The sequence below is a fragment of the Cynocephalus volans genome, chromosome 3 (assembly GCF_027409185.1).
Source record: "Cynocephalus volans isolate mCynVol1 chromosome 3, mCynVol1.pri, whole genome shotgun sequence".
NCBI lineage: Eukaryota > Metazoa > Chordata > Mammalia > Dermoptera > Cynocephalidae > Cynocephalus > Cynocephalus volans.
Window position 1 is genome coordinate 174855814 of NC_084462.1, and position 16905 is coordinate 174872718.

At 50.1% G+C, this 16905-nt stretch overlaps 1 protein-coding gene across 2 annotated transcripts in view; it reads right to left on the reverse strand.

Moving 5' to 3' along the window:
- Positions 1-15660, reverse strand: part of SYNE3 (spectrin repeat containing nuclear envelope family member 3) — an 89169-nt gene extending 73509 nt beyond the window's left edge. For both annotated transcript variants that reach the window (XM_063089465.1, XM_063089464.1), the window contains exon 1: positions 15597-15660. The gene's annotated coding sequence lies outside the window, so the exon portion shown is untranslated. The remainder of the gene's footprint in view (positions 1-15596) is intronic.
- Between the last annotated feature and the right edge of the window lie 1245 nt (positions 15661-16905).

A 16905-nucleotide genomic window follows, 5' to 3' on the forward strand; every position in this document is an offset into this window, starting at 1 on the left:
CCGTCAGCTCTGGGATCACTGCCTCTAGGAAGCCTTCCAGGATTTTTCAGGGGGTAGAGAATGGGGAACTAACACTGCTAAGTTTCTACCAGATGTCAGGCACTGTGTTAGGTGTCTGTACACATTGGCTCGCTGAGTCCTCCCACCCCCTGTTCAGAGTGGTTAAGTAACCTGCCCAATGTCACACAGTAAATAATCCTGCCTTGTTCTCCCCAAAAGACCCTTAGCAGAGCCCAAGAAGTTTTAAATTGTCTCCATTCTGCTGGGACTGCAAGGTGATGGCCATTGAGATACACAGAAAGTCCGTCTTCTGCACTAAGTCCTGCCTTATATCTGAGACCTTCGGAGCACCCCTGAGACCCTCTCCTTAGAGCCTTCACCTCCTGGAGTCCAAGGTGGATCGTTAACAGGCTGTGCAGATTATAATTAGTACCTGCCTGTTCCTGTCAGGGCTTCAAGACGCCAGGTTTATGATGTGTCTGTGTGAAGCCAAGGGCACGCAGCCTGGGGACTGACTTTTACTCCTCTGCTCGCTGTGGGTCCCAACATGAAGGGGTTACCTGCAGAGGCGAATGTCTCCCTTGTAGACTCAGAGGTGCCTTCAAAACTCCTGGGACCTTAGCGCTAGCAGCCACCTACACCCAGGCAGCAGGGAGAAGCTGCCCTCTGGGACTCTGGGTAGCAGCCTGTTTCCTAAGCACAGGTCACTTGGGCCCCACCAGACTCAGGGGGAGGAGGCTGCCTTCATCTCTCCCGGACGGGGCCTGTGTCTGGAGCTGAGCTCCCCATCAGACCCAGAGGACAACCCCCCACTGTTGTGTGCAGCGCTTGGAAGCTGACCAAGCGCCTCTCATCCTCATTATCCCCGTGATCCGCTCCCTGACAACCCGCACACAGTGGCTGGAGGGAGTTACAATGTGTTTCCCACTGGTGGAAGCTGGGTTCTCCCCAGCAGCGCCTTAGCAGAGCCCACAGTCCCTTCCCGCTGCTGCCATGGCTCCAAGGTCACCCACGTAGCTGGAGAAGAGGGAAGGTCAGCATACGGGCCCTGGTCTTCGTTGCTGGTGGGGAGGGGAACACACACACGGGGCTTCCCACACCAGGCACAAACCCCATCTGACTTTGTAACATGTTTTCCCCCACCTCTCAAACAATGCTGGCTTTAATGGATTGCCTTGATGGTCCACATGAAGGGCAAATGCCACCGTGCCCAAGCCGACCACACTAAACAATAGAACAGTCACCACCCAAGGGACGATACATTCTTTCACTGCCTCCACTCACAGGGCACGACATGTGCTGGGCCTGAGCGACTTCTCCTCCCTGGAGCGGGTGCCTCCACCCCCAGCCTCCAACCAATTTTAGGGGCTCCAGTGACCTGCCTTCTCCTTTGTATTTTCTTCAGAGCACACCCACCTTCTGATAGGTTCTTGTTTATTTATTTGCTTGCTTGTTGAATCTAGATGATTCTAGATCCTTCTAGAATGCAAGTTCCATCAGAGCAAAGACCTGTCCGTTTCTCCTGTCCCACTGCCTAGGACAGTGCCTGGCACACAGGAGGCCCTGGGCGAGGAGCTGGTGAATGAATGAATGAATGAATGAATCTCTGCCTATGTGTTCAGCTCTGCTCACTCTTCCAAGACACCTTCGTGGGGCCTGCAGGTGTCACGTACAGCAGAGAAAACACTAAGCTGAGACCTCCCCTTGAGGAGCTACATGTAAGGGGAGAAAGATGCATAAACAAATAAGCGCGATTAGGAGTTGAGTGGGGCCACAGCAGGGTGGGAGAAACTGTTCACAGGAGAGATGGTCAAGGGAGGAGTCACAGAGCAGGTGAACTGAGCTGAAAGGACAGCGGAGGAGGTGGCCCAGGGAGGGAAGGCACGTGGGAGAGGGAACAGGACGTGCAACACAGCAGAGCATGAGTTCGCATCTGAGTTATCTGTCCCCAGCGTGGAGGAAATGAGGGTGGGGACCCTCCGGCCTCGGCCTCGTCCATTCATCAACAGCACTTACTAAACACTCTGGTTTGAGCTGGCAGGGACTGGCCCCAAGGACAATGGTGGTTTCTGCCTTCACAGACTCTTGGCGGACAGACACATGGACTATTGGGGAGCAGCAAAAGGGCTCTGGGAGTACTAGGGAGGGGCAATGAAGTCTGAGGGAGCACTAAGGCTCAGGGAGAAGAGGCCCCCCTTACACCATCCGCGGATGACCTGACTGCCCAACTCCACAGTCAGAGTGGCTTGACTCTGACCTTGGATAGCTAGTTTGTCCTGGTTTGCTGGATGCTTTTCCAGGTTTAGCCCTGAAAGTCCCGAGCCCCAGGAAACCCCTCAGTCTCAGGCAAACCTGGGACAGTTGGTCACAACTACTTCCACTTTCATGTCCCCTCTCTGACTGTCCTGACACCCTCTTGCCTCCCATGACCCCTCTCTGACTGTCCTGACACCCTCTTGCCCACCCCAACCTCTCAGCCACTCACGGTAGGGGCTGGCTTCCAGCAGCCTGTGTTCTCAGAACTGGCCCGGGTCACAAGCAGTGAGCAGCGTTTCCTCCAGGAACTGAGAGGGAGACTTGCCCACACTGCAGACAGGACAGCAGCCCAAAGCCGGGGTGCGCTCCCTTCTCTTATGAACAGTCTTCAGAGGAGTGCAGGGGCGCAGAACCCCCGGCTCAGCCCTCTCCCCTGGCTGGCTGGTTGTCACAACTGTCGCAGGCTCCCATCTATTAGCTGTTTCCCTTGTCTGAGCTTTATCTCCCGAGGCCTCCACAATCTAAGGACAGGCTTCCTCCCCAGCCTCCCCTTGTGCATTCAGAGTGAGGCCCATTGCTGCTGCCCCACAAACAAATGTGCTGAACTGAAGAAACAAGCCACAAATTATGACATTTCCAGCTTTGTTTTACAGCAGGCAAAACTCCCTAAGAACTCACCTCTAGTATTTGTTTTGTAAGATGCTGAGGATTCCATTCCTCACAAGCACTACCCCAGAATCCTACCTTTCAGAACCTTCTAGAGCCTTCCCCATGAACTTTGTAGAAGTTCTCTCTCAAGATGACTCAGAAAAACATAAAATCTTCCCCAGACTCTTTCTAGACAGGGGGTTCTAAACTAGAGCTCCATGTAGAGCAACCAGTTTTCCTCAAAGATGTTCACAGAAAACTCTCAACCTGGTGCCACCCCAAACTGCTGGAGGTCAGTGAGGTCCCCCACATGTTGCTGGTCTCCCCAAGAATTTGAGGCACAGCAAGGAGTTATAAGAGCCCAGGCTCTAACAAGAAAGATGCTAACAATTACTATTAGCTGGCCAGCACGAGGATCCGAACCCTTGACCTTGGTGTTACAAGGTGGTGCTGTAACCAAGTGGGCTAACCAGCCAGCCTAGCTAATGATTATATTAATCCCATTAGCAAGCATCTAGATAAACTAGGCTTAATCTCCCCTCAGGTCCCTGCAAGGGCATTGCCTGCAAAGACCTGGGTGTCTTGAATCACACGGTCTTCTATTGCTACCGTTTATTATTAGCCTGTGCCCATGGATGAGCTTCTTTACATCTCTAGGCCGTCTCTATAAAGTGCATCCTCTACTGTGCAGGACTATTGGATAATGGGATAAGGCATAGCCGTCTACCTTTGTAGACCCTGTTGAATTCATGATAGAGGTGACAGAGTAATAGCGAACCTTCACGGGGGCATACTATGTGCCAAGTCTTAAAAGGCTTATTTCATTCAGGCAGTGGGTCCTGCTATAATTACTCTTTACAGATGAAAGAGGCTCAGAGAGGCTAAGCCATCTGCCTAAGGTCCCAGAGCCAGTATATATATATGACACATTTCCTCTGCTCTTAACTATTAGACCATTAATACTTGCTGAATGAATGAACAGATTAATTAATACTAGGTTCTATTTTAACCATCAGACACAAGATCGAGACCTGTTTCAGATCTACACTTTCAAGAACTGAAATTATTAGTAGAGTGACTAGCTCAGTCTGCAAGGTCCTCTCTCCCCTGCAGAGAGGGCTCCCAGACAGGGGACTGCAAACCACAGCCCACTGCCTGTTTCCACACATGCTCGAGTCAAGAATGGCTTTTCACATTTTTAAATCACCAAAAAAATAAAAAATAAAGATATTTCATGACACATGAAAATTATGTGAAATTCAAATCCCAGTATCAAGAAATTAAGTTTGATTAGGACACAACTGACGTCCATTCATTTATATAGCATCTGTGACTGCTTTCTCAATAGGATGGAAAGCCAAAAATATTTACTATCTGGCCCTTTATAGAAAGCGTTTGTCAACTCCTGTTCTAAAAGCTCCAGAGGTCAGTGGTATGTATCAGTGACCTACCCCCCACGTATCAACACAGCATTCCTCCTGGTCTGGTAGCTTAGAAGATTCTATACTATTCCTTTCAGCAAACTGTTATGCAATCCCCTGACATCTTGAATGGGCTGATAAGGCAAAGCTTTCTAAACACTGAGAGTTGTGTGTTCATCAGGATTCCCTCTGGAATTTCCTCTACTTACAGTCATTGAGGGGCCCTTTGCTATTACGCTGAGGTCTCCCCCGCTGTCAGGGGTGTGCTGCTGGAACTACCTCCCCACGCCCTCCGAGACAGTCTCTGAATCATTGCTAGATCGTGAGGACTGGCTTCCACACTCCCAGGTGCACACAGTGTGAATCACTCCATCAGTCAAAAGACAACAGGAGCCTCGCACACTCACAGAAGAAAGGCTCACTGGACACATGGCAGTAAAAGCTGGCCAGGGCCAGGCAGGGTCTGTCCACATCAAGTTCTGTTCCTGTTTCCTTTCTGGAGAATTGAAGACCTGGACATGGGGTTGGGAACCACCTCCACTTGAGAAGTCCAGGCTTGGCAGGCAGCAGGGCCTATCCTGGGACTTTGTGGTTTGCCTGTGTGTCAATGAGGGAGCCGGGCTCCTGTGGACACTGAGTCCTGGAATGTTGCATTTCCTGAGTTCATGCAGCAATGTTGACTCCAGGAAAATAACGCTGAGAGCAGGACCAGTTGCTTCTCGGGCTTTGGTTACACACAGCCACCCTGGCTCTTTGCAGGATGCAAGCGGCTGGTGCCGACTGTCCTGTGTTATTGGGTGATCTCACTAGGCAGCCCGACGTGAGAGTCCCCTGGATCCGTCAGGCTCTCAGGCCTGGAAGGGCCCTCAGAGGTCACCCACTTTGGCCATGTTTATGCATCACAGTCATGATTTTGGCTATATTTGCAGACTTATCTGCATATTATTATTTTTTTTCTAACTAGTTTTCTTTCATTTGACCTATTTAAACTTCAAGTTATTTATTGATTGATTCATTCATTGGCAGCTGACCAGTACCGGGATCGAACCCTGGACCCTGGTGTTATCAGTACCATGCTCTAAACAACTGAGCTAATCAGCCAGTCTTAAATTTACTTTAAAAGGAAACTTTTTATCTTCGCCATAAATAGAAAACCAGGGTCAAGATCAATTGCCATATATAGAACATCATAAGAAATAAACGTAATGAATATAAACAGTGTTTATTTAACTCTGTCTGAATACTGTTGCTAAATTTGCACCTGAAGCCTGCTCATTATTAGAGAGAGAGGCATGTGTTCCAGTGCTGTTAAGAATAGATTAGCACCTCACTGAAATGTTCTCCTAGACAAAACCCAGTGGTTCTCAACCATCCCTGTGCATCAGAATCACCTGGGGAGTTTTTAAAAGGTACAGGTAAGCAGCTCCACTTCCAGAGCTTTCTAGTTCAATTAATCCAGGGTGGAGCCCAGGTGATTATGTGAACATCATATAATCAGGAGGATTAAAAGAAAAAGCAAAAAGTAAGTTGGAGAGGGACTGACTGTCATTCAGTGCCCTGAGCTTGTGCCACCAAATATATCCTGACAGTTACTAGTAGCCCCTGGCCCAAACTCTCAGAGATCTGACCTGGTTCAAGCCCCCGCACTGTACTGAGGATTAGCCCAAAGCTCAAGGCTGGGAATAAGACAACAGGCTGATGTTGAGTCTTTTTTTTCTATAGTCAATACTACAAAAGAAAAAGTCACATTGGCCATTTGAGGATGGCTGGTCTCCTAGGAAGGCAATGAGTGATCGAGATATGTGGTCTGTGCCCTGTGTACCTTCTGAAGGGTGATGCTGTCTTTTCACATGGGCATGAGCTTGGCTGGGTGGACTCCAGCCCATCATGTCTCTCTGACCTGCCAGGGCATGGGTCTGGGTCAAAAACACCTGCACCAAGGGCTGATTCACCAGCAGCTGTGCCCAACTCTACTTGCTGCAAGCGCTGGGGGCAGAGGTAGGTGCAAGTGCTGAGCTTCATTCCCAGTGACCCACATTATTGGCTAAGTCACCTCCCTAGCTAGGGAGCTCCCAAGGAAAAGGGGGAAAGCTTGGAGAGGCTAGAAAGAGAATAGATGGGACCCGCAAGACCACACACCTATGCGTGCTGGGGATTCCACATCTGTTATCTCATCTGATCCTCACAGCCACTCTGCAGGCAAGATGTGGCTAGCCCCATGCTACAGGCCAGTTAGCCCGGCCCATGAAGGTTCTGTGACTTGTCGAGGTCACACTGCAGGTGGGTGAACCAGGGTCCCAGCCTAGTTCTGTCTGATTCAACCTCAGGCCCAGGAGCAGAGAGAAACTCCACCAGAATAGAAAGTCTAACTGTTCTTTGCATAGGAAGACAGCTGGTACTGGTGACACCTTGCTCTGTTGGGTAAACTAACAACACCAATGACCTCTTACCTCCACGACGTTTGCAGTTCGCAATGCACACTCACTCCTACCCAGCAAAGCAAGAAGTGAGGACCAGGTGTTCCTACTTTACAGAGGAGGGAATCAAGGCCCCAAAAGACTGTGGCCTTGAGCGAAATTAAAGGGTCTTTTCTGGGACCCCCAAATCCCCACCCAGCTCCCTGAGCTTCCCTCCCTCTAAGCCACCACCTCCTAAGATGTGTCTAAAGCACCCATCTCATCCACCAGAATCCTCCCACAGGGCAGGGATGTGTCTCTGACATCTTCCCACGTGTGTCCATCTCAGGCAGTGTCAGTACATGGAAGGAACGCGGTTGCCCAGATCCCAGCCACAAACATGTGCCTCTGGCTTCCAAACCAAAGTGGGCTCCAGCTAAGAGCTGCATGACTAACCCCGCTGCTTCCTGTAGAGGACAAATACAGGAACTTACAGGGCCATCCTCTCACCTCCTCAAAGGAGCACATTAACAAGCAAAGACTGTGCTGAGGGGTGCCTGGGCCAGACCCCCTCCCTGGGCATTTCTGGGTTTTATCCAAAGGGAAGTGAGGACAAGAGATGCCTCAACACATGATTTTTTAAAAAATCTGTTTTCTAAAATTATTTCTGAGCAAAGTTGAGTTTGAAATCAGCAAACAGATAAATTGGCAAATTATGTAAGCCAGGCTCTCTCGCTGCCTGGTGCTAGATAAACACCAGTTTAGCCTGGCAACCCCATCTGGCGCGCATCCAACCTACAACCACTGGCTTGTGGTCACCAAGTTCTCAACAGCTAGAGAACAAGTCACAGATGGGGTTCCCTGGGACCAAGGGAAAAGAGGGTGTGGTCAGAAGAGACAGGGCGGGTACTCCAGGGTGGGCCCCAATTCTGGAAACCCTTTGGCATTCCTGGACCATGTGACACTGGCCACACAGAAAGGATTTCCTTTGAGAAATGGTCTGGCAATCACAGAGCCATTGGGAGTTGCGGAGAAAGAACTAGACCTGGTTAGGAGGCTGAATTCTAGGTCCAACCTGCCACTTTTAGACGCTGCACACCAGCATGGAAGGGCCAGTGTGGCCTGATGCTTGCCTGCTGGAGCTCTGAGGTCAGCTAAGATGAGTTCAATTCCCAACTCAACTGCTAACTGAGGTAGTCGAGAGCAGATTATTTAACTTCTCTGTCAAATAAGAATAATATCAGCACATTTCACCAGCTGTTGCGAGGGTGAGAGAGAAAAGTCAGGGAGCACTTGGGACAACGCTGGCATTCAGCAAGTGCTGAATAGATACTAGCGGTTATGACAAACCATGCAAAAACTTTAGATGGCACCCAGTCCACCCCATCAGTGTATCCATTCATTCATTTATTTGTTTGTTCATTCATTTATTTCATCAGTGTGTATTGAGCAGCTATGAGGCTGGGCTCTGGGGACAGACACAAATCCCTGCCCTTGTGTTTATATTCTAGAGGGAACAGATGATAAACTCAACTGCAAATAAATAACTCAGATCATTTCAGGTAGCAATAAGTGCTAGGAGACAATAAAACAGGGTGACCTGCCCTGCCTGTTCCAATTAAGAGTGTTGTGAGCATCTGCTCCCCTAAAGTTTATAAGATCCTACTTTAAAGTATAAAGCCTTTTAATTAGATAATAATAGTAATAATAACCACCTCTCTCTGGGCTGGGAGCGGGGACGTGAGGATAAATAGGAGGTCACGGTCTAGTGGAGAATCAGACTTGAAAACTGTTGTTTAAATATCAATGGCAAAGTGCAGTGGGAACAGAAAATAGAAGTGGCCAATCCCATTGGAGGTGGCTGAGGGAGGCTTCTAGGAGGAGGTGATGTCCAGCCAGGTGTTGGTGGGGAGGAGCAGGGAAAAGGACAGCTGGGCAGAGGTAAGAGCCTAAGCACAGAAAAAGAAGTGAGAAAGGTCAGGATGAGTTTGGAGCTTCATGGGACCGGGATGTAGCCCCGGATGTAGAGAGCTGGGCAGGCTGGGGCCTTGAGACTTAATCCTCAGGGCAAGGTAGATAAGGAGGGAGTCACTGCTTAAGTGATTTGCCTTCCTGGGGTGAGTGGGCAGATAGCAGAGGCAAGACTCAGGTCCCCAAACACCTATTGTGAGGCTATGGTCTTTGCATGAGAAAACATCTGGACTTAAAGGCACCGTAGAGACCTTCTCATTTTAACCTCCCATTTTAAAGAGCAGGAAACTGAGGCTCTCCCAGGTAAAGGCCAAATGCAGGCTCCTCCCATCATTAATAGGCACCCAGTGAGTCAGCCTGCTGTATTATTTCAGCAAATGTCACTTGGGAGGGGCTCAGCCCTTTTCAGATCTCAAATAAAACTCTTTGCTTAATTAGAGTCCAGCCAGAGTTGATGTCCACCTCATTCCGTGCACGCCTTAGTGATGACCGTGTGGGCCCAGCCCTGAAAACCAGCCTTCCCGTTTTCATCACGCTATACCACGAGCTGTGCTACACCACGAGCACCAGTGAAACAGACTTTTAGGGAAGGTGGATGGAAGGGAAGGGGCACTGGCCTGAGAGTCAGGATATTCTGTCTCAGCCCCGAGGTACCTGCAAGACTTGAGCCAGTCATTTCTGTTTGTGGAGACTCAGTTTCCCTATATGTACAATGATAAGCTCAGAGGAAATCATCTCTAAGGCTGGTTCTGGCATTCTCTTATTTCTTTACTGCAGCTGTCACTTCTAAATACTTCTTGAACACCCGCACACAGTCTCTCTGGGCACATACATTAAGGGTTTGTTTCCTACTCTCTGAAGGGTACCTTCCCTGTGTAAAATTCTCTCTTCTTGAGTCCTCGCATAAGCATTGCCCTACAGGAAGGTACCACTCGCCCCATTACACAGATGGGGATCAGATTCACAGTGCTGCAAATGGCCCTGAGACACAAGGGCTGTGCATCAGTAAACCACCACCTGGAGCCAGCAGTCCTGGGACACCTGTCCCTTTGCGCCCTGTTAGCAGTGACAGGCACCTCTGCAGAGGGAAGGCCGGAAGAACCCCTTTGATGTGGGCAGAGAAGGTGGCCAAGAAGCAAAGTGTGCACCAAAAGCACCAGGACCAAAAATGGGATGGATTCCCCCAACTCTCGGGGTACCACGGCCCATGAGGCAGAGAGCGCAAGCTCCCCTGTAAGGAGGGAAGCATGGCTGTTAGAGCTGTCAGCCTTTAATCCTCTCTGCCACCTGACAGCTGGAGAACACCACCCAATTATCCTCGACAAGGGCATCTCCCCATGCCTGCCCAGGCTGGGCCGGGCCACCTGGAGTTCCAGTTTCCGAGGAGTGAATAATGAGTTCACAGCAGAGCACCCCGGAAGCAAAGGTAGCTCATCTTTTCAGGTCTCCCTCTGGAGGAAAATCCTGTCCACCCCTTACCTGCCATGTGATTTAGGGCAAGGCCTTTAACCTCTCTGAACCTGTCTCCCCAACTGAAAAATGAGAATAACCATATCCACGGCACTAAATTGTTTGGGGGATGCATATGCTAAGCATGCCCTGCAAAAAGTAGGATGAGTAAGGGCAGATGTCCTAAGAGGACTTCTCGTAGGAAAGACGATTCTAAGTTATAGAGCTTATATATTTCCGTTGATGAGTTCGAGAAGTGTGAGGTCAAATTGCACGTTGTAGCTCTCCTCTGACTTTTCATAATTAAAATGAACAAATCAGTTTAATCTCAGGTATACCACCGACTGTCTCCCTTCCTGCCCTAAGGAGGAGGCTCGTGGACCAGAAGTCACGCTGGTGTCAGGTGGGTAACTCACAAGAGTCACACAGGCCTGCCAGCTCAGTGCCAACTGTCTTCCCTCTGCATGTGCCAATGTCGACATTGGCCACAGCACTTCCTTCAGTTGTAAAACCAGCAGATTGGTCCAGCAGAGGTTCCTCCCAGCTCACACATGTCAGGATTTTATGATTTGGAAGCATAAATCATTAGACCAGGACTTTAAAAAATCGTGTTGATAATCTAAGATCAGAGAATGTTAATATCATCTTCTGTTGTATGATTTAGGAAAGAAGGAGATTATGTTTTCCTAATAAAGAGAAGTCATGTGTCATACAACAGTCTTTCAGTTTGTTTCATTTCTTAAATCCACCCAGATTAACATTTGAATCCAAAGGAAGAGTCTGATTTTCTAAAAGAGCATTCTGCAAATGTTCCATATCACCTTTTAATTTTATTTGTATTACATAAGATTTCATTTATATAATGGAATATATATATATAAGTATATATGTGGGTACTTCAAAAAGTTCATGGAAAAAAAGAATTAAAAGATAACATGAATCTTTCTATGTGTGTCTTGTGTGTGCCTGTGCATACACACAGTTGGCCCTCAGTATCTGTGGATTCCACATCTGTGGATTCAACCAACCAGGGATGGAAAATATTGGGGGGGAAAAAAGGAAGGTGGAGTCTGCACTGAACATGTACAGACTTTTATTGTCATTATTCCCTAAACAATACAGTTTAACGACTATATATATAGCATCTATATTGTATTAGGTATTACGAGTAATCTAGAAATGACTTAAAGTATACAGGGGGATGTGCACAGGTTATATGCAAATACTGTGCCATTTTATATCAGGGATTTGAGCATCCAATTTTGGTACCATGGAACCAATCCTCCGTGAATACCCAGGGACAACTAAATATATATCTGTGCGTGCGTGTGTGCGTGTGTGTGTGTGTATCTCCTATTTGTAAATGACAAAAAAATATTTAAAAATCACACCATGAGCCCACCACTGAAGTGAAGAAACAACATAGTGGATCCCGCCGAGACTGAAACAGGTTTTTCCCTGATCATCTACCTCCTTCCCCCTAAGATAACCACGCAGATTTTGCATTATCATTCCCTTGCCTTTTCTTTTTTAAACCTGCTTAAAATTGTGAAACAGAATTACGTATAGAGGCATGTATAAAACATACATGTACTTAACAAATAATTACAAAGTGACTTCCTTTGTGTTGCCCCCCCATGACTCTCCCAATCTTCTCTCATCGCACCCCCCCACCCCCCATGGTGATATTTGACTTTCCTTTAAGGTAATCACCTTCTTGCTTTTGGCCATCATTTTACTTCTCAGGTGTGCATCACTAAACAACTCATTGTTCGTGTGCTTATGGTTTGAGCTTTATCATTTCCTTAGCAGCTCTCTGCTGCAACTTTCAAGGCATTTCGTAGATGCTAGGATTCTCTACATGCAACGTGCAGCCTAGAAATCCAGGCGAGAGGCCCAGGCCGCACCCTGTTGTTACGATCACAGTAGGAGGATTAGTGACAATCAAAACCACGATCCTACTTATGGTGTGCCCTGCCATGCTGGGCATTCTGCTGAGCGTTATCCCCAGTTCTCCCTTGTATATTTCCAGCCACCCCCAAAGAGAAGAAGTGTTATCACTATTTTAGAGATGACAGAATTGAGGCTCCAGTTTCCGGGACTTGTCCCCATCCTCAGGAACAACATCACTACATCTTTTTTTTTTTTTTTAGATTTCATTAGTTTTATTTCTATAACCTTTAAATCATCCCTCACAAATTAGATTTTGTCACAACTGGATTTAATAAAAGCGGAGGAATCAAGTTCACTATTTTCTGAAATAATGACACAAAAAAGGGACGGTAACAATGACTTAGAAAAGATTGTTCATAAAAGGCCATCAGAAAAATCCCCAAACAAAACCTAAATAATCAATAATTAAGTTTAATGGTAATTGGTAAAGGATTTTAATACAATGAACTGGTATTAAGTTTCATAAGGGATAAATGAATGAACTTAGCATCATTTTACAATATAGCTATGGGAATATTCCTTAGAAAAACTGAAAAGAATTCGGTAAGAAAATGACAGCAAACGCAGCAGCCAATATTCTCAGACTTCCTAATTAACAAAGTGTGTACAATTTTAGTCTAGAAAAATAAGGCAATTTTATAATATTAAGCTTTTAGATTGAAAGGCACCCCCTTTGACAGGTATAGAGATACTAAGAAATAGTCCCTAAAAATCTCACTAAATAGTTCACAAAGAGAAAAACATGCCATTAGTTTCTAAATGTGGTGGTCACAGTGGCACACCCTCAGCTGCTGGCAAGAGACTGGCATCACTAAGTCTCGAAGCAAAGATTCTTGGGGGATGGGGGTAGAGCAGGCAGACACTTTCTTACTTCTATCTGCTCCTCCTAGGTTCCTCTCTTGGTGGCCCAGTTGGGTTGTTTTTAGATAGTACAGGGACAAAAAAGGTTCAGAATCCATTTTTTTTCCCAGCAAGTGCCAATAACTTAATGATCACCGGGATCATACCTGGCCAGTACTGTTTTCCCAGCTATTAATGTACGTCATTGTTCTTGGATTGTCTAAGACAGGTTGTGTGATATAAAGAGTATCAAGTCAAAAATCCGAGTTCAAATCCTAGCTTCCCCTTGTCCGGCCACTGGACACCAGTCTCCTCGTCTGTACATGACCAGCAATGGCAGCCTTGTCTGCTGCCATGACCACAGGAGGTGAGAGACAGGAAATGCTTCCTAAGACCCAGAGACACATCCAAGTCCCTCTGCAACCTTCTCTTGAATCTCTTTCCCTCCCTGCAGTCAAGAACCAGCTTTCAGTGCCAGAAGGACCCTGAGGGAGATGTTCCAGGACTCCCATCATTTGATAGACATGGAGAAATCAGGGCTGAGAGACAAGGGGCAGAGCAAAGGGGAACCCAGGTATCCCAACCAGGCTCCTTCCCCCCAAACTGTGGCAACTGCTTGCCTGTGCTTGTCTGAAACCATACAAAATGCTGTTCATGAAATAGTTGATCTAATGCTTGTGACACCCTACACTATAGGTGCTATGGTTATCCACTTTTCATGGGGAAGGACACTGAAGATCTGAGAGGTAAAGTGATTTTCTCAAGTTCACTCAACTAGGAAAGGGGTAAGGTAGGACTGGACCAGGTCAATTGACTTGGTCACCGTCATTCCTAATAGCTGGGCAACTCACTGGGGATCCCACAGGCTCCAGGGTGCTTTGGAGGCTGTGCAAGACCTGCCCAGTCTTGCCTCCCGGAGCAGCCAAGCCAGGATTTTCCAGCAGCCCCTGCCCCAGATTTCTGCATCTCAAGGCAAAGGGGCTGCCCAGGCATAGCCAAGTCTGAAACTGCTAGAGAACATGCAAAGTACCCAGGCTGGAAGGTTGTTCCCATGGAGACAGAAAGAGCTCAAACTCTCCCTGCCAGGTACCTGCAGGGGGCCAGATGCCAGCCTGCACTCTGAGGCAGAATCCTGAGCCTGGATTCTCACCACTCCCCTCTGTGCCACCTCGGGACCCCCAAGCAAGAGAGGAGTTCCAGATACAGGACTTCCCAGCCCACTCCCTGGTCAGCCACCCCCAGAGGGGCCTCTCCAGTTGAAAACAACGCCGGAAGCCAGCAAGCTTGGCACAGCTGTGGCTGTCAGCCGGCCAGTGTTGTCCTGCCTGAGGAATGTGCAGACCCACATGTGTTAGTGTGTCCCGCTGGGGCAGTTACAGGAAACTGAGCGAAACAGCCCATTGGCACCGATGTACCCCTCCCACCTCCCAGATCCTGACCCTTGCGGGCTGTAGGCTGCCCAGCAGCGCAGGAGGCGAGGCCAGGCCCTTCAAGAGTCAGGTTCTGTTCCCGTCTGTGCAGCTCTGGGCAAATCACTCCTCTCTGAGCCTGTTTCCTTTCCTCTTGGTGGATGAAGGAGGATGTCCCACCAAACTCAGAAGGGCAGTAATTTTGTGACATGCTCCCTTTTCTGAAAGGACAGCCACTTATCCCCACAGTCTCCTTCTGCCCTCACTCATGTGGGATGGGGCATGCCCCCCTCAACACATCAGGATACCCCACCATCAGCAGCCCTTGGGGATAGAGGACCCTCACACTGAGGTTAACCCTTCAGAGGTGACAGAGGAGACCAGGAGCCTGAGAAAGGGTCCCAGGGCAGCCTTGAGTCAGAATTTCAGGACCAAAGTGATAAAATAATAATATTCATTATCACCCCGCCCTAGGCTGGAGTCTCCTGTCTTCCAGTTTTGAAGCAGAGCTCAGCTGGGCTGTATGGGACGCTGCTCCCGGGTTGATCACTGGGCCACATCAATGTCTCCTGTTTGGGATCAAGATCTGAAGACCCCAAAGAAACCCAACATCCACCTGAAGCTTCCTCTGGCCCCGCAAGTGATCTGTGACCTCACTCACCCCCTCCTTTAGATATGTGGGGATGAGGCTCAGAGAGGCTGAGCCGCTCGCCCCAGGCTGCACAGCCAAGAGGTGTCCGAAAGAAACCAAGCAGAGTGGGGCTCCCCTCCCCTCCGCCCGCGTCCGGCTCTGCCAGGCACTCCCGAGCGAGCTCGGGGTCGCCAGGAGAGGGTGTTCCGTCCCCCGTTTACCGCCGAGGCCGGGGGACCCGCCGCGCGCGCGCGAGCCGCGGTGACAGGTCTGCGCGTCCCTGGGGGAGGCGGAGGCAGGACGCGGGGAGGCGCCCGGCCCGCCAGGGACGCCTGCCCAGGGCTTTCGGGCTCCTTCGTAGGGGCCGAACCTCCAGGGGTCGAGAAAAGGCTCGGGGCTTTCGCAGCCAGCAGGGAACGGCTGCATTTAAACTAAAAATACCCGCCCGCCGCCCGCCCGCAGCTGTCACGCCGGCCTCCGCCCCCGCGCCGGGCGCGCCTCCCCGGGTCCCCTCGACTTTCGGCGACCCTGATCCCGGGGACGTGTCGCGGTGAGCCGGGGGCCGAGGCCCCGACCCTCCCGGCCACCCGGCCGCCCGGCCCCGCGGCCCCGCGCCACTTACCCGAGCGAGCAGCAGCGCGGCGCCGCGGGCAGCCGAGGCCGAGCCTCCTTCCCTCCTCCCCGCGTCCCGGGCGGCTCCGGGGCGGGGCCGGGCCGGGGCGGGGCCGTGACACCCGCCCCCGTCCACGCCGGGAGCCGCCCGGTGGCCCCGCCACGCCGGCCCCGCGGGAGAGGGACGCGCCCGGCTCCGCGCGCGCTCGGCGGAGGCCCTCGGTGCCAGCCCCGGCCCGGCGGGCGCCCTGCGCGGCCCTGGGGACCAGGGGGCCGAGGACGAGCCACACCGCTGCCGGTCGCAGACCCTGCCACCCCACGGTCCCAGAGCCACAAGGGATATGAATCCCACCCAGAGTGGGAACCTCCCACACTCCCGGGGCCCAAGAGTGTGCCTCCCTCCCGACCCCTGCGCTGTCCCCAATCCCAGCTCAGCAGACACATCCTCCCCTCCGTCCGCCAACCCCTGCTCCGGCGGCTCCGACCCTTTAACCTTCTGGCATCAGAATGTCTAAATCTTATCAGCCTCTGTGCCTTTGCACTTGGAGCGGCCTGGGCCCCGCGGGCCTGCTCCACACGCTCCCGCCCAGCTCCCCCGCTGATGGCTGGAAGCCTCCGAGCCCAGGTCCCTCTCCCCGCTGCGCCCAGGCCGGGCAGTCAGTGGCCTTCCCTGGGCATCCCGCCGAGCTTTGAACAGTCCTGGGGCCCATCCCTTATCTTTTTCACGGTAATTCCATATTTGCATGATTGGTTGCGCCTCCTCTGGATGCGGATGAGGGTCCCTAATGAGGGATATAACTTGTATCACTGGGTACCGACCGGGTGGACTGCAGTCTTCACAGCATGGATGTGGCTAGGAGGAGACTCCTGGAGTTTAGTAAATGGCCTAACTCCAGTGCTTCGGGAAGGGTATTTCCCTCTTTTGTTTTTTAGCAGGGCTCATTTGTTGTTGAATAAATCAGTATAAAAGTCAGAGTCCTAAGAGGTTAAATTGTAAAACGGGACGAGTATGTATGTGTGTGTCTTTTCCAAATTGAGGGAGAGGTAGAAGAATTAGCCGAAACCCAGGATTAACACTGGGATAGATCTAGTTTGAATTAAAATGCCTGGGTGTCAGCCACGCCTCCTTAGTTAGGTCCTATTTAAGTCATAATTATTTACAGTCTGGAGATACACACAAAGGGCCTCTCCCATCCTCACCCTTGACTGGTTCCAGGTGTCCTATTATGTGTCTCATTACCATCCTGACTCTATCAGAGGCACTGCCGCAGGCTGTGCGATTACAACAGCCAAGCTGAAGGCACAGCCAGTGATTAACA